Raw genomic sequence first — 17,677 nt, 5'->3', positions numbered from 1 at the left:
TGACTGACGGGGCCTTTTTATTGCTGAAGGAAAGTATCTTTGGTTAATGAAACATTTACAATTATTATTACATATTTTACCAGTTTTATTCCTACAAAGGGATTTTGCTTAAATTGAAGTTTATATTGAATGTGTTACTTTTTTCTCCATAGTTTGGTCTTTTGCTTTTGTATTTATGGGAACTATATATTTTGAAACAAATAGGATTTTTATAATATGGGATTATGTTTTCTGCTAAAATGGTCAATAAAAAAGAAACCCAAAATCGTAGTTCTCTTTGTGATGGAAGCCAAAATGTATTGTCATTTGGCAACGAAACCAAGAATTTCACATATTACAAGTCGATAGGAAATTACTTCAACACCAAAAACAGATTGGTTTCACTGGGGATTGAACCCAGGACTTTCAGCGTGTGAAGCAGACGTGATGACCACTACACTATGAAACCTTTGAAATTCTGCAAAGTAATGGCAATTAGAGACGAGTTTTGACTGCCAGGGGAAAAAAAACAAATTCGTAGCTCTGTTGGTGATGGAAGCTAAAACATCCCGTTATTCAGCAACAAAGCCAATTACTTTATATACTGCAGGTTGATAGGGGATTATTTCAACACCAAGAACACATGGGTTTCACTGGGGATTGAACCCAGGACCTTCTGCGTGTAAAGCAGACGTGATTTCCACTACACTATGAAACCTTTAAAAGCCTGCAAAGTAATGGCAATTAGAGACGAGTTTTGACCGCCAGGGAAAAAAAAAACCAATTCGTAGCTCTGTTCGGGATGGATGCCAAAACATCCCATCATTCGGCAACAAAGCCAAGAACTTCATATATTGTGGTTTAATTGAGTATTATTTCAACACCAAGAACAGATTGGTTTTACTGGGGATTGAACGCAGGACCTTCTGCGCGTTAAGCAGACGTGATGACCACTACTCTATGAAACCTGATGGAAAGTTACTGTGTATTGGCTAGCAGAGCAGAATTGTGACTGACAGGGCCTTTTTATTGCTGAAGAAAGTATTTTTTGTTAATGAAACATTTACAATTTTTATTACATATTTTACCAGTTTAATTCCTACAAAGAAATTTTACTTAAAAGGAAGTTTACATTGAATGTGTTACTTTTTTCCACATAGTTTAGTTGTTTGCTTTTGTATTTAAAGGAACTATATATTTTGAAACAAACAGGATTTTTATAATATGGGATTAAGTTTTCTGCTAAAATGGTCAATAAAAAAGAAACCCAAAATCGTAGTTCTCTTGGTAATAAAAGCCAAAATATATTATCAGTTGGCAACAAAACAAAGAATTTCATATGTTACAGGTTGATAGCAAATTACTTCAACAGCGAAAACGGCTTGTTTTTACTGGGGATTGAACCCAGGACCTTCTGCATGTGAAGTAGACGTGATGACGACTCCACTATGAAACTTGTGAAATCCTGCAAAGTAATGGCATTTAGAGACGAGTTTTGACCACCAGGGGAAAAAAAATAATAATTTGTAGTTCTGTTTGTGATGGAAGCCAAAACATCCCGTCATACGGCAACAAATGAAACATTTACAATTATTATTACTATTATTATTATTACTAGAGATGAGCGAACTGGTCCCGGTTCGGCTCGAGGCGGTTCGCCGAACGGAGGTCCCGTTCGAGTTCAGTTCGTCGAACGTTCGACGAACCGAACTCGAACGTATAGGCTATAATGGGAGGCAATCACAAACATATAAAAATGCATGATAAATGTACACAAACAGTTAATAAACATTGCCATAACACTTACCGGTCCTCGCGATCCCTTCTGCACTCTGTCTCCTGCCGCTATTCCATCCGATGATCGCTGAATCCTCCCCATGACCAGCACTGCCAGCAGAGATGCAGGACCTATCGTGACGTCAAAATAGCCATGTGACCAGTCACGTGGCTATTATCTCATTGGCTACAGACTGGTCACATGACTATGACACGTCATGTAGGACCTGCGAGTGCATCTCTCCGGTACACGGTGCACATATGTGTATCGCCGTGTACCGGCGACATGCTCTAGCACACGGTCGACTCCCCGTTCCGTTAGGGACCGGCTGACACAGCCGGTCATTAACGGAGATCACCGTTGCCATAGCAACGCAGTTAGCGGTGACGTCACCGCTAACCGCGGCTCCGAGAGCACCATTGCTATGGTAACGCGTCTGTCAGCGTTACCGCTGTTACCGCTGACAGCCAGCACTGATCACTCACGGAGTGAAGGCTGCACGATTGTAGTGAGCATTGTAGTGAGGATGAGGTTCCCCAGCCCCAAGTGATGAGCTGGTGAACCTCATCCTTCCTCACTACAATCATCACTACTACTACACTAGAAAGAAGACAGAAGAGCAGGATCGTGGAGGGCTGACAGGGGGTAATAAAGATGGAGTCTCTAATGTGTCTGTGTATTTATTTCTATTAAAGTATTTTTTCTCTGTGTGGTGTCTTTTTTTTAACCCTTTATTGGAGATTCTTAATGGCCGGGTCAAATGTGCCTGACATTAAGAATCTCTGGCTTAATACTGGCTAGTAAAACAAAGCCAGTATTAACTCATGATTACCCAACAAGCCACCCGGCTCCAGGGCTGTTGGAAGAGTTTGATACAGCGCCAGATGATGGCGCTTCTATGAGAGCGCCATTTTCTGGGACGGCTGCGGACTGAAATCCGCAGCAGAGGCGCCCAGAAACCTCGGGCTAACCTGTGCTGCGGATTCCAATCCCCAGCTGCCTAGTTGTACCCGGCTGGACACAAAAATGGGGCGAAGCCCACGTCATTTGTTTTTTAATTATTTCACGAAATAAGTGAAATAATTAAAAAAAAACAGGCTTCCCTATATTTTTGGTTCCCAGCCGGGTACAAATAGGCAACAAGGGGTTGGAGGCAGCCCGTGGCTGCCTGCTGTACCTGGCTAGCATACAAAAATATGGCGAAGCCCACGTCATTTTTTTGGTGGGCAAAAAAATTCTGCATACAGTCCTGGATGGAGTATGCTGAGCCTTCTAGTTCTGCAGCTGCTGTCTGCTCTTCTCCATACAGACAGACAGCAGCTGCAGAACTACAAGGATCAGCATACTCCATCCAGGACTGTATGCAGAAGTTTTTTGCCCCCTGAAAAAATTATGTGGGCTTCGCCATATTTTTGTATGCTAGCCAGGTACAGCAGGCAGGTACGGCTGCCCCCAACCCCCAGTTGCCTATTTGTACCCGGCTGGGAACCAAAAATAAAGGGAAGCCCTTTTTTATTATTTCATGTTTTTAATGAAATAATTAGAAAACAAATGACGTAGGCTTCGCCCCATTTTTGTGTCCAGCCAGGTACAACTAGGCAGCTGGGGATTGGAATCCGCAGCACAGGTTGGCCTGAGCTTTCTGGGCCCCACTGCTGCGAATTGCAGTCTGCAGCCGCCTCAGAAAATGGCATTTTCATAGAAGCGCCATCTTCTGGCGCTGTATCCAACTCTTCCAGCACCTGCCTGCTATACCTGGCTAGCATACAAAAATATGGCGAAGCTCACGCCCTTTTTTTGTAGTTTTTTGGCAAAAAAAATAAAAAATGCTTCCCTGGATTTTCCATTGCCAGTGAAGGTAACACCAAGCAGTGGGGGTTAGCAGCCAGTAGCTGCTTGGATTACCCTTACCTAGCAATACAAAAAATGCAGCGGGAGCCCATATATATTTTTTTTAATTATTTATTTAAATAACTAAAAATAAAATGGACTTCCCTGTATTTTGATTGCTGGACATCACAGTGCTGTAAAAATAAATCTTTAAAAAAATGACGTAGCGCTCGCGGTATTTTTGATTCTCAGCGCAGATAAAGCAGACAGCTATGGGTTGCCACCCCCATCTGCCTGCCGTTACCTTGGTTGGCAATCAAAATACAGGGAAGCCCATTAATTTTTTCTATTTAAAAAATAGTTAAAAAAAAAATGACGTTGGGTCCCCCCATTTTTGATAGCCAGCTAGGGTAAAGCAGACGGCTGTAGCCTGAAAACCACAGCTGGCAGCTTTAGCGTGGTTGGGGATCCAATGTGGAGGTCCCCTCAGGCTCTTTTTTATAATTATTTTATAAATATTAATAATTACACAATAAAAGTAGGCTCCCCCCCAAATTGGATCACCAGCCAAGGTAAAGCGGACAGCTGTGGTCTGGTATTCTCAGGGTGGGAAGGTCCATAGTTATTGGGCCTTCACAGCCTAAAAATAGCAGGCCGCAGGCACCCCAGACGTGGCGCATCCACTAGATGCGCCAATCCTGGCGCTTCACCCCAGCTCATCCCGTGCCCTGGTACAGTGGCAAACGGGGTAATAAATCGGTTGATACTAGCTGTAAAGTAACCTGAGATAAAGCCCAGCAGTTTGTGATGTCATGGCGTCTATTAGATACCCAACATCATAAACTGTCAGTACTAACAAAAAAAAAAATCGACAAAAGAAATTTATTTGAAAAAACAGTCCCCAAAACATTTCCTCTTTCACCAATTTATTGTAAGAAAAAAATAAAGGGGTCCCACGACGACTCTGGACCGTCTAGAATATGGGGGGGAGACACTCAGGGAACGTATCCCCCATTTTCTAGGAGTGCGGACCCTTCATGTGAGGAGTGTGGGTGCAATGAATCTGCACTCACTCTTCTCGGGTCCACAGCAGCAGAGTCCATGTCGTAATGGTTGCTACCAAAGCTGCAATGCCCTGCTCATGAGGTAAGGGCATGCCTAATCAGGAGAACTACTGTAGAAGAAGCTCTGCTCACTGGTAAATAGGTGCTCAGAGGTAATAATAGATAAAATTAGTGAGTAACCTCGGCACTCTAAATCTCCCAGACAAAGTCAGAAAGTCACAACGGATAGTAATGCAAAATCACTCTTTATTGGTCCGTATTAAGAAAAAAAATGTTTTCATAAGCATATATGTTTTTGTCCAAAACAAGTTACAAATGACGTTTCGGCCTGAGCCTTCGTCAGATTGGACTTATCTGCATGTAATCATGAAAAATGACAATAATCAGTATCACATAAGAGTGAGAGAACAATAACATAAACTCGAACAATGTAAAGGTACAATTGGGTACAATAGCCCTCAGCCCAGTAGACCACTGCGCAACCAGCTCTGTCCTCACCTATTGTACCATCACCCATTCCCTGTAGACTGTGAGCCCTCGCGGGCAGGGTCCTTTCTCCTCCTATACCAGTCTGTCTTGTACTGTTAATGATTGTTGTACGTATACCCTCTTTCACTTGTAAAGCGCCATGGAATAAATGGCGCTATAATAATAAATAATAATAATAATAATAATAATTGGGATGCAGCAAAAAAATTGCAACACAGCAAGAAATGAAACACATGATACAAATGTCATAATACAGTACAAGGACAATATAGTAATGACAAATATGGGGTCAGAGTAGGCTTAGACAGCTCTGGTACGAAAGAGATGTCAATCATAAAGTAACATGTGCAGTAGGTGTAGAGCTACAGTATGCATGGCAGAGCTAATGGGTAGACCGACCATAGAAAAAGAACGGAGAAAAAGTGGAGAAAAAAATGGAGAAAAAGTGGAGAAAAAGTGGAGAAAAAGTGGAGAAAAAGTGGAGAAAAAAATGGAGAAAAAGTGGAGAAAAAGTGGAGAAAAAAATGGAGAAAAAGTGGAGAAAAAGTGGAGAAAAAGTGGAGAAAAAGTGGAGAAAAAGTGGAGAATAAGTGGAGAAAAAGTGGAGAAAAAAATGGAGAAAAAGTTGAGAAAAAGTGGAGAAAAAGTGGAGAAAAAAGTGGAGAAAAAGTGGAGAAAAAGTGGAGAAAAAGTGGAGAATAAGTGGAGAATAAGTGGAGAATAAGTGGAGAAAAAAATAGAGAAAAAGTGGAGAAAAAGTGGAGAAAAAATTTGAGAAAAAGTGGAGAAAAAGTGGAGAAAAAGTGGAGAAAAAGTGGAGAATAAGTGGAGAAAAAGTGGAGAAAAAGTGGAGAAAAAATGGAGAAAAAGTGGAGAAAAAAAAGGAGAAAAAGTGGAGAAAAAGTGGAGAAAAAGTGGAGAAAAAGTGGAGAAAAAAATGGAGAAAAAGTGGAGAAAAAGTGGAGAAAAAAATGGAGAAAAAGTGGAAAAAAAGTGGAGAAAAAGTGGAGAATAAGTGGAGAAAAAGTGGAGAAAAAGTGGAGAAAAAGTGGAGAAAAAGTGGAGAAAAAGTGGGGAAAAAGTGGAGAAAAAGTGGAGAAAAAGTGGAGAATAAGTGGAGAAAAAGTGGAGAAAAAGTGGAGAAAAAAATGGAGAAAAAGTGGAGAAAAAGTGGAGAAAAAGTGGAGAAAAAAATGGAGAAAAAGTGGAGAAAAAGTGGAGAAAAAGTGGAGAAAAAGTGGAGAAAAAGTGGAGAAAAAAATGGAGAAAAAGTGGAGAATAAGTGGAAAAAAAATGGAGAAAAAGTGGAGAAAAAGTGGAGAAAAAAATGGAGAAAAAGTGGAGAAAAAGTGGAGAAAAAGTGGAGAAAAAGTGGAGAAAAAAATGGAGAAAAAGTGGAGAAAAAGTGGAGAAAAAAATGGAGAAAAAGTGGAGAAAAAGTGGAGAAAAAGTGGAGAAAAAGTGGAGAAAAAGTGGAGAATAAGTGGAGAAAAAGTGGAGAAAAAAATGGAGAAAAAGTGGAGAAAAAGTGGAGAAAAAGTGGAGAAAAAGTGGAGAATAAGTGGAGAATAAGTGGAGAATAAGTGGAGAAAAAAATAGAGAAAAAGTGGAGAAAAAGTGGAGAAAAAAATGGAGAAAAAGTGGAGAAAAAGTGGAGAAAAAGTGGAGAATAAGTGGAGAAAAAGTGGAGAAAAAGTGGAGAAAAAAATGGAGAAAAAGTGGAGAAAAAAAAGGAGAAAAAGTGGAGAAAAAGTGGAGAAAAAGTGGAGAAAAAGTGGAGAAAAAAATGGAGAAAAAGTGGAGAAAAAGTGGAGAAAAAAATGGAGAAAAAGTGGAAAAAAAGTGGAGAAAAAGTGGAGAATAAGTGGAGAATAAGTGGAGAAAAAGTGGAGAAAAAGTGGAGAAAAAGTGGAGAAAAAATGGAGAAAAAGTGGAGAAAAAAATGGAGAAAAAGTGGAGAAAAAGTGGGGAAAAAGTGGAGAAAAAGTGGAGAAAAAGTGGAGAATAAGTGGAGAAAAAGTGGAGAAAAAGTGGAGAAAAAAATGGAGAAAAAGTGGAGAAAAAGTGGAGAAAAAGTGGAGAAAAAAATGTAGAAAAAGTGGAGAAAAAATGTAGAAAAAGTGGAGAAAAAATGGAGAAATAGTGGAGAACCCTTTGGTGCCTTTCATGTGGCGCTAAGGGGTGCTTAGCTTTTTATTTAGCCAAAAAAATGAAAAAAAAATGACGTAGGGTTCCCCCTAGTTTTGTAGCCAGCTAGGGTAAAGCAGACGGCTGCAGCCTGCAGGCCACAGCTGGCAACCTCACCTTGGCTGGTAATCCAAAACTGAGGGCACCACACGCTATTATTTTAAATTAAATAAATAATTAAAAAAAAACACGTAGGGGTCCCCCAAATTGGATAACCAGCCAAGGTAAAGCAGACAGCTGGGGCCTGATATTCTCAGACTAGGGAGGTCCATGGTTATTGGACTCTCCCCAGCCTAAAAATAGCAGGCCGCAGCCGCCCCAGAAGTGGCGCATCCATTAGATGCGCCAATCCTGGTGCTTCGCCCCAGCTCATCCCGCGCCCTGGTGCGGTGGCAAACGGGGTAATATATGGGGTTAATACCAGATGTGTAATGTCACCTGGCATTAAGCCCTGGGGTTGGTGAGGTCAGGCGTCTATCAGATACCCGACATCACCAACCCAGTTAGTTATAAAAAAAAATAGAGTGGAGAAAAAGTGGAGAAAAAGTGGAGAAAAAAATGGAGAAAAAGTGGAGAAAAAAATGGAGAAAAAGTTGAGAAAAAGTGGAGAAAAAGTGGAGAAAAAAATAGAGAAAAAGTGGAGAAAAAGTGGAGAAAAAGTGGAGAAAAAGTGGAGAAAAAAATGGAGAAAAAGTGGAGAATAAGTGGAGAAAAAGTGGAGAATAAGTGGAGAAAAAAATGGAGAAAAAGTGGAGAAAAAGTGGAGAAAAAGTGGAGAAAAAGTGGAGAATAAGTGGAGAAAAAGTGGAGAAAAAGTGGAGAAAAAAATGGTGAAAAAGTGGAGAAAAAGTGGAGAAAAAGTGGAGAAAAAGTGGAGAAAAAAATGGAGAAAAAGTGGAGAATAAGTGGAGAAAAAGTGGAGAATAAGTGGAGAAAAAAATGGAGAAAAAGTGGAGAAAAAGTGGAGAATAAGTGGAGAAAAAGTTGAGAAAAAGTGGAGAAAAAAATGGAGAAAAAGTGGAGAATAAGTGGAGAAAAAAATGGAGAAAAAGTGGAGAAAAAGTGGAGAAAAAAATGGAGAAAAAGTGGAGAAAAAGTGGAGAAAAAGTGGAGAAAAAGTGGAGAAAAAAATGTAGAAAAAGTGGAGAAAAAATGTAGAAAAAGTGGAGAATAAGTGGAGAAAAAGTGGAGAATAAGTGGAGAAAAAAATGGAGAAAAAGTGGAGAAAAAATGTAGAAAAAGTGGAGAAAAAATGGAGAAATAGTGGAGCACCCTTTGGTGCCTTTCATGTGGCGCTAAGGGGTGCTTAGCTTTTTATTTAGCCAAAAAAATGAAAAAAAAATGATGTAGGGTTCCCCCTAGTTTTGTAGCCAGCTAGGGTAAAGCAGACGGCTGCAGCCTGCAGACCACAGCTGGCAACCTCACCTTGGCTGGTAATCCAAAACTGAGGGCACCCCACGCTGTTATTTTAAATTAAATAAATAATTAAAAAAAAAAACACGTAGGGGTCCCCCAAAATTGGATCACCAGCCAAGGTAAAGCAGACAGCTGGGGCCTGATATTCTCAGACTAGGGAGGTCCATGGTTATTGGACTCTCCCCAGCCTAAAAATAGCAGGCCGCAGCCACCCCAGAAGTGGCGCATCCATTAGATGCGCCAATCCTGGTGCTTCGCCCCAGCTCATCCCGTGCCCTGGTGCGGTGGCAAACGGGGTAATATATGGGGTTAATACCAGATGTGTAATGTCACCTGGCATTAAGCCCTGGGGTTGGTGAGGTCAGGCGTCTATCAGATACCCGACATCACCAACCCAGTTAGTAATAAAAAAAAATAGACGACAAACACATTTTTATTTGAAAAAACACTCCCGAAAACATTCCCTCTTTAACCAATTTATTAGAATGAAAAACAAATCCAGGTCTGGTGTAATCCAAGGGGTTGCCATGACGATCCACACTGTCCCAGTCAATGAAGAACAGAATGTTCCCCATTGGCTGGGAGAGCAGTGCAGTGACCTGAGCTAACATCAATGGGTCAGCCCAGGTCACTGCAGGGCATGACAAGTGCTGCTGTCAGCGAGGTACATTACCTGCGCTGATCTCCAGCACTGCCGACAGCCCCTGTCACTGAGTTCAATGACCAGAGCCTTCACACCAAGTCTCGCGAGAGGCCCGTGACGTCACCGCTAGTCAGTCTCGGGTCGGAAGCGAGAGGTGATGTGACAAGCGGCGGCCATTAAGGACAGTGACAGCGCTGAGGTCGGGATGGCGGGACTTCATCACCGCAGGTAAGCCGAGCGGGACCGTGAGTGTGTGTATGTGTACATGCCGCGGGTAGGAGGGGGCGGAGCGAGCTGAGCAGGGAAGTGTGGGCTTCCTGCACGTAACTAGGATAAACATCGGGTTACTAACCAAAGCGCTTTGGTTGGATACCCGATGTTTATCTTGGTTACCAGCTTGTAGCAGGCTGCCAGCGATGGCTCCTGCACACTGTAGCCGTAAAAAGCCCTGCTTTTTACTGCTAGAACCGTTCTCGAACGTTTCTAGAACTATCGAGCTTTTGCAAAAAAGCTCGAGTTCTAGTTCGATCTAGAACAGCCCCCAAAATCACTCGAACCCCGAACTGGAGAACCTCGAACCGCGAACCGCGCTCAACTCTAATTATTACATATTTTACCAGTTTTATTCCTACAAAGTGATTTTGATTAAATTAAAGTCTATATTGAATGTGTTACTTTTTTCTCCATAGTTTGGTCTTTTGCTTTTGTATTTATGGGAACTATATATTTTGAAACAAATAGGATTTTTATAATATGGGATTATGTTTTCTGCTAAAATGGTCAATAAAAAAGAAACCCAAAATCGTAGTTCTCTTTGTGATGGAAGCCAAAATGTATTGTCATTTGGCAACGAAACCAAGAATTTCACATATTACAAGTCGATAGGAAATTACTTCAACACCAAAAACAGATTGGTTTTACTGGGGATTGAACGCAGGACCTTCTGCATGTTTAGCAGACGTGATGACCTCTACTCTATGAAACCTGATGGAAAGTTACTGTGTATTGGCTAGCAGAGCAGAATTGTGACTGACGGGGCCTTTTTATTGCTGAAGGAAAGTATTTTTGGCTAATGAAACATTTACAATTTTTATTACATATTTTACCAGTTTTATTCCTACAAAGGGATTTTGCTTAAAAGGAAGTTTACATTGAATGTGTTACTTTTTTCCACATAGTTTAGTTGTTTGCTTTTGTATTTAAAGGAATTATATATTTTGAAACCAACAGGATTTTTATAATATGGGATTATGTTTTCTGCTAAAATGGTCAATAAAAAAGAAACCCAAAATCGTAGTTCTCTTGGTGATGGAAGCCAAAATATATTATCAGTTGGCAACAAAACAAAGAATTTCATATGTTACAGGTTGATGGAAAATTACTTCAACAGCGAAAACGGCTTGTTTTTACTGGGGATTGAACCCAGGACCTTCTGCGTGTGAAGTAGACGTGATGACGACTCCACTATGAAACCTGTGAAATCCTGCAAAGTAATGGCATTTAGAGACGAGTTTTGACCGCCAGTGGAAAAAAAACAATAATTTGTTGTTCTGTTTGTGATGGAAGCCTAAACATCCCGTCATACGGCAACAATGCCGAGAACTTCCTATATTGTAGTTGGAGAGCGTATTTTTTCAACACTAAGAACAGATTGGTTTCACTGGGGATTGAACCCAGGACCTTCTGCGTGTTAAGCAGACGTGATGACCACTACACTATGAAAACTAACGAAAAGTTACTGTGTATTCGCTAGCAGAGCAGAAATGTGACTGACGGGGCCTTTTTATTGCTGAAGGAAAGTATTTTTGGTTAATAAAACATTTACAACTATTATTACATATTTTAGCAGTTTTATTCCTACAAAAGGATTTTACTTAAATTGAAGTTTATATTGAATGTGTTACTTTTTTCTCCATAGTTTGGTCTTTTGCTTTTGTATTTATGGGAACTATATATTTTGAAACAAATAGGATTTTTATAATATGGGATTATGTTTTCTGCTAAAATGGTCAATAAAAAAGAAACCCAAAATCGTAGTTCTCTTTGTGATGGAAGCCAAAATGTATTGTCATTTGGCAACGAAACCAATAATTTCACATATTACAAGTCGATAGGAAATTACTGCAACACCAAAAACAGATTGGTTTCACAGGGGATTGAACCCAGGACTTTCTGCGTGTGAAGAAGACGTGATGACCACTACACTATGAAACCTTCGAAATCCTGCAAAGTAATGGCAATTAGAGTCGAGTTTTGACCGCCAGGGGAAAAAAAAACAAATTCGTAGCTCTGTTGGGGATGGAAGCCAAAACATCCCATCATTCGGCAACAAAGCCAAGAACTTATTATATTGTAGTTTAATTGAGTATTATTTCAACATTAAGAACAGATTGGTTTCACTGGGGGTTGAACCCAGGACCTTCTGCGTGTTAAGCAGACGTGATGACCACTACACTATGAAACCTGACGAAAAGTTACGGTGTATTTGCTAGCAGAGCAGAATTGTGACTGACGGGGCCTTTTTATTGCTGAAGGAAAGTATTTTTGGTTAATGAAACATTTACAACTATTATTACATATTTTACCAGTTTTATTCCTACAAGAGGATTTTGCTTAAATTGAAGTTTATATTGAATGTGTTACTTTTTTCTCCATAGTTTGGTCTTTTGCTTTTGTATTTAAAGGAACTATATATTTTGAAACAAACAGGATTTTTATAATATGGGATTATGTTTTCTGCTAAAATGGTCAATAAAAAAGAAACCCAAAATCGTAGTTCTCTTGGTGATGGAAGCCAAAATATATTATCAGTTGGCAACAAAACAAAGAATTTCATATGTTACAGGTTGATAGCAAATTATTCGAACAGCGAAAATGGCTTGTTTTTACTGGGGATTGAACCCAGGACCTTCTGCGTGTGAAGTAGACGTGATGACGACTCCACTATGAAACCTGTGAAATTCTGCAAAGTAATGGCATTTAGAGACGAGTTTTGACCGCCAGGGGAAAAAAAATAATAATTTGTAGTTCTGTTTGTTATGGAAGCCAAAACATCTCGTCATACGGCAACAAAACCGAGAACTTCATATATTGTAGTTGGATAGCGTATTATTTCAACACTAAGAACAGATTGGTTTCACTGGGGATTGAACCCAGGACCTTCTGCGTCTTAAGCAGACGTGATGACCACTACACTATGAAACCTGACGAAAAGTTACTGTGTATTGGCTAGCAGAGCAGAATTGCGACTGACGGGGCCTTTTTATTGCAGAAGGAAAGTATTTTTGGTTAATGAAACATTTACAATCATTATTACATATTTTACCAGTTTTATTCCTACAAAAGGATTTTGCTTAAATTGAAGTTTATATTGATTGTAGTTCTCTTTGTGATGGAAGCCAAAATGAATTGTCATTTGGCAACGAAACCAAGAATTTCACATATTACAAGTCGATAGGAAATTACTTCAACACCAAAAACAGATTGGTTTCACTGGGGATTGAACTCAGGACCTTCTGCGTGTGAAGCAGACGTGATGACCACTACACTATGAAACTTTTGAAAACCTGCAAAGTAATGGCAATTAGAGACGAGTTTTGACCGGCAGGGGAAAAAAAACAAATTCGTAGCTCTGTTGGTGATGGAAGCTAAAACATCCCGTTATTCAGCAACTAAGCCAAGAACTTTATATACTGCAGGTTGATAGGGGATTATTTCAACACCAAGAACACATTGGTTTCACTGGGGATTGAACCCAGGACCTTCTGCGTGTAAAGCAGACGTGATTTCCACTACACTATGAAACCTTTGAAAGCCTGCAAAGTAATGGCAATTAGAGACGAGTTTTGACCGCCAGGGAAAAAAAAAACAAATTCGTAGCTCTGTTGGGGATGGAAGCCAAAACATCCCATCATTCGGCAACAAAGCCAAGAGCTTCATATATTGTAGTTTAATTGAGTATTATTTCAACACCAAGAACAGATTGGTTTTACAGGGGATTGAACGCAGGACCTTCTGCGTGTTAAGCAGACGTGATGACCACTACTCTATGAAACCTGATAGAAAGTTACTGTATATTAGCTAGCAGAGCAGAATTGTGACTGACGGGGCCTTTTTATTGCTGAAGGAAAGTATTTTTGGTTAATGAAACATTTACAATTTTTATTCCATATTTTACCAGTTTTATTCCTACAAAGGGATTTTGCTTAAAAGGAAGTTTACATTGAATGTGTAACTTTTTTCCACATAGTTTAGTTGTTTGCTTTTGTATTTAAAGGAACTATATATTTTGAAACAAACAGGATTTTTATAATATGGGATTATGTTTTCTGCTAAAATGGTCAATAAAAAAGAAACCCAAAATCGTAGTTCTCTTGGTGATGGAAGCGAAAATATATTATCAGTTGGCAACAAAACAAAGAATTTCATATGTTACAGGTTAATAGCAAATTACTTCAACAGCGAAAATGGCTTGTTTTTACTGGGGATTGAACCCAGGACCTTCTGCGTGTGAAGTAAACGTGATGACGACTCCACTATGAAACCTGTGAAATCCTGCAAAGTAATGGCATTTAGAGACGAGTTTTGACTGCCAGGGGAAAAAAAAAAATAATATGTAGTTCTGTTTATGATGGAAGCCAAAAAATCCCGTCATTCGGCAACAAAGCCGAGAACTTCATATATTGTAGCTGGATAGCGTATTATTTCAACACTAAGAACAGATTGGTTTCACTGGGGGATTGATCCCAGGACCTTCTGCATGTTAAGCAGACATGATGGCCACTACACTATGAAACCTGACAAAAAGTTACTGTGTATTGGCTAGCAGAGCAGAATTGTGACTGACGGGGCCTTTTTATTGCTGAAGGAAAGTGTTTTTGGTTAATGAAACATTTACAATTATTATTACATATTTTACCAGTTTTATTCCTACAAAGGGATTTTGCTTAAAAGGAAGTTTACATTGAATGTGTTACTTTTTTCCACATAGTTTAGTTGTTTGCTTTTGTATTTAAAGGAACTATATATTTTGAAACAAATAGGATTTTTATAATATGGGATTATGTTTTCTGCTAAAATGGTCAATAAAAAAGAAACCCAAAATCGTAGTTCTCTTTGTGATGGAAGCCAAAATGTATTGTCATTTGGCAACGAAACCAAGAATATCACATATTACAAGTCGATAGGAAATTACTTCAACACCAAAAACAGATTGGTTTCACTGGGGATTGAACCCAGGACCTTCTGCGTGTAAAGCAGACGTGATTTCCACTACACTATGAAACCTTTGAAAGCCAGCAAAGTAGTGGCAATTAGAGACGAGTTTTGACCGCCAGGGAAAAAAAAAACAAATTCATAGCTCTGTTGGGGATGGAAGCCAAAACATCCCATCATTCGGCAACAAAGCCAAGAATTTTATATACTGCAGGTTGATAGGGGATTATTTCAACACCAAGAACACATGGGTTTCACTGGGGATTGAACCCAGGACCTTCTGCATGTAAAGCAGACGTGATTTCCACTACACTATGAATCCTTTGAAAGCCTGCAAAGTAATGGCAATTAGAGACGAGTTTTGACCGCCAGGGAAAAAAAAAACAAATTCGTAGCTCTGTTGTGGATGGAAGCCAAAACATCCCATCATTCGGCAACAAAGCCAAGAACTTCATATATTGTAGTTTAATTGAGTATTATTTCAACACTAAGAACAGATTGGTTTTACTGGGGATTGAACGCAGGACCTTCTGCGTGTTAAGCAGACGTGATGACCACTACTCTATGAAACCTGATGGAAAGTTACTGTGTATTGGCTAGCAGAGCAGAATTGTGACTGACAGGGCCTTTTTATTGCTGAAGGAAAGTATTTTTGGTTAATGAAACATTTACAATTTTTATTACATATTTTACCAGTTTTATTCCTACAAAGGGATTTTGCTTAAAAGGAAGTTTACATTGAATGTGTTACTTTTTTCCACATAGTTTAGTTGTTTGCTTTTGTATTTAAAGGAACTATATATTTTGAAACAAACAGGATTTTTATAATATGGCATTATGTTTTCTGCTAAAATGGTCAATAAAAAAGAAACCCAAAATCGTAGTTCTCTTGGTGATGGAAGCCAAAATATATTATCAGTTGGCAACAAAATAAAGAATTTCATATGTTACAGGTTGATAGCAAATTACTTCAACAGCGAAAACGGCTTGTTTTTACTGGGGATTGAACCCAGGACCTTCTGCGTGTGAAGTAGACGTGATGACCACTCCACTATGAAACCTGTGAAATCCTGCAAAGTAATGGCATTTAGAGACGAGTTTTGACCGCCAGGGGAAAAAAAAAAAAAAATTTGTAGTTCTGTTTGTGATGGAAGCCAAAACATACCATCATTCGGCAACAATGCCGAGAACTTCATATATTGTAGTTGGATAGCATATTATTTCAACACTAAGAACAGATTGGTTTCACTAGGGATTGAACCCAGGACCTTCTGCGTGTTAAGCAGACGTGATGACCACTACACTATGAAACCTGACGAAAAGTTACTGTGTATTGGCTAGCAGAGTAGAATTGTGACTGACGGGGCCTTTTTATTGCTGAAGGAAAGTATTTTTGGTTAACGAAACATTTACAATTATTATTACATATTTTTCCAGTTTTATTCCTACAAAGGGATTTTGCTTAAATTGAAGTTTATATTGAATGTGTTACTTTTTTCTCCATAGTTTGGTCTTTTGCTTTTGTATTTATGGGAACTATATATTTTGAAATAAATAGGATTTTTATAATATGGGATTATGTTTTCTGCTAAAATGGTCAATAAAAAAGAAACCCAAAATCGTAGTTCTCTTGGTGATGGAAGCCAAAATATATTATCAGTTGGCAACAAAACAAAGAATTTCATATGTTAATGGTTGATAGCAAATTACTTCAACAGCGAAAACGGCTTGTTTTTACTGGGGATTGAACCCAGGACCTTCTGCGTGTGAAGTAGACGTGATGACGACTCCACTATGAAACCTGTGAAATCTTGCAAAGTAATGGCATTTAGAGACGAGTTTTGACCGCCAGGGGAAAAAAAAAAATAATTTGTAGTTCTGTTTGTGATGGAAGCCAAAACATCCCGTCATTCGACAACAAAGCCGAGAACTTCATATATTGTAGTTGGATAGCGTATTATTTCAACACTAAGAAAAGATTGGTTTCACTGGGGATTGAACCCAGGACCTTCTGCGTGTTAAGTAGAGATGAGCGAACCGGTCGCGGTTCGGCTCGAGTCGGTTCGCCAAACGGGGATCCCGTTCGAGTTCGGTTCGTCGAACGTTCGACGAACCGAACTCGAACCAATAGGCTATAATGGGAGGCAATCACAAACACATAAAAATGCATTATAAATGTACACAAACAGTTAATAAACATTGCCATAACACTTACCGGTCCCCGCGATCCCTTCTGCACTCTGTCTCCTGCCGCTATTCCATCCGATGATGGCTGAATCCTCCCGGTGACTGGCACTGCAGCAGTGATGCAGGACCTATTGTGACGTCAAAATAGCCATGTGACCAGTCACGTGGCTATTATCTCATTGGCTACAGACTGGTCACATGACTATGACACGTCATGTAGGACCTGCGAGTGCATCTCTCCGGTACACGGTGCACATATGTGTATCGCCGTGTACCGGTGACATGCTCTAGCACACGGTCGACTCCCCGTTCCGTTAGGGACCGGCTGACACAGGTTGCCATAGCAACGCAGTTAGCGGTGACGTCACCGCTAACCGCGGCTCCGAGAGCACCGTTGCTATGGTAACGCGTCTGTCAGCGTTACCGCTGTTACCGCTGACAGCCAGCACTGATCACTCACAGAGTGAAGGCTGCACGCTGCTTCCCGACTGTAGTGAGGATTGTAGTGAGGATGAGGTTCCCCAGCCCCAAGTGATGAGCTGGGTAAACTCATCCTCACTACAATCGTCACTACTACTACACTAGAAAGAAAGAAGACAGAAGAGCAGGATCGTGGAGGGCTGACAGGGGGAAATAAAGATGGAGTCTCTAATGTGTCTGTGTATTTATTTCTATTAAAATATTTTTTTCTCTGTGTGGTGTTTTTTTTAACCCTTTATTGGAGATTCTTAATGGCCGGGTCAAACGTGCCTGACATTAAGAATCTCTGGCTTAATACTGGCTCGTAAAACAAAGCCAGTATTAACTCTTGATTACCCAACAAGCCACCCGGCTCCAGGGCTGTTGGAAGAGTTGGATACAGCGCCAGATGATGGCGCTTCTATGAGAGCG

General features: G+C 40.0%; 5 non-coding genes across 5 annotated transcripts; all 5 read right to left on the bottom strand.

The window, feature by feature from the left end:
• Positions 1 to 624: 624 nt before the first annotated feature.
• TRNAV-UAC (transfer RNA valine (anticodon UAC)) lies at positions 625 to 697 on the bottom strand. The gene has a single exon. It is a non-coding gene; the product is annotated as a tRNA-Val (tRNA).
• Positions 698 to 11,776: 11,079 nt separating this feature from the next.
• On the bottom strand, positions 11,777 to 11,849 carry TRNAV-AAC (transfer RNA valine (anticodon AAC)). Its single transcript has one exon. It is a non-coding gene; the product is annotated as a tRNA-Val (tRNA).
• A 667-nt stretch (positions 11,850 to 12,516) lies between these two features.
• Positions 12,517 to 12,589, bottom strand: TRNAL-AAG (transfer RNA leucine (anticodon AAG)). Its single transcript has one exon. It is a non-coding gene; the product is annotated as a tRNA-Leu (tRNA).
• A 529-nt stretch (positions 12,590 to 13,118) lies between these two features.
• Positions 13,119 to 13,191, bottom strand: TRNAV-UAC (transfer RNA valine (anticodon UAC)). The gene has a single exon. It is a non-coding gene; the product is annotated as a tRNA-Val (tRNA).
• Positions 13,192 to 14,598: 1,407 nt separating this feature from the next.
• TRNAV-UAC (transfer RNA valine (anticodon UAC)) lies at positions 14,599 to 14,671 on the bottom strand. The gene has a single exon. It is a non-coding gene; the product is annotated as a tRNA-Val (tRNA).
• Positions 14,672 to 17,677: the final 3,006 nt, after the last annotated feature.

This window comes from Anomaloglossus baeobatrachus, chromosome 2, assembly GCF_048569485.1.
Source record: "Anomaloglossus baeobatrachus isolate aAnoBae1 chromosome 2, aAnoBae1.hap1, whole genome shotgun sequence".
Lineage (NCBI taxonomy): Eukaryota > Metazoa > Chordata > Amphibia > Anura > Aromobatidae > Anomaloglossus > Anomaloglossus baeobatrachus.
This window is presented reverse-complemented; position numbering and strand designations above follow the sequence as displayed.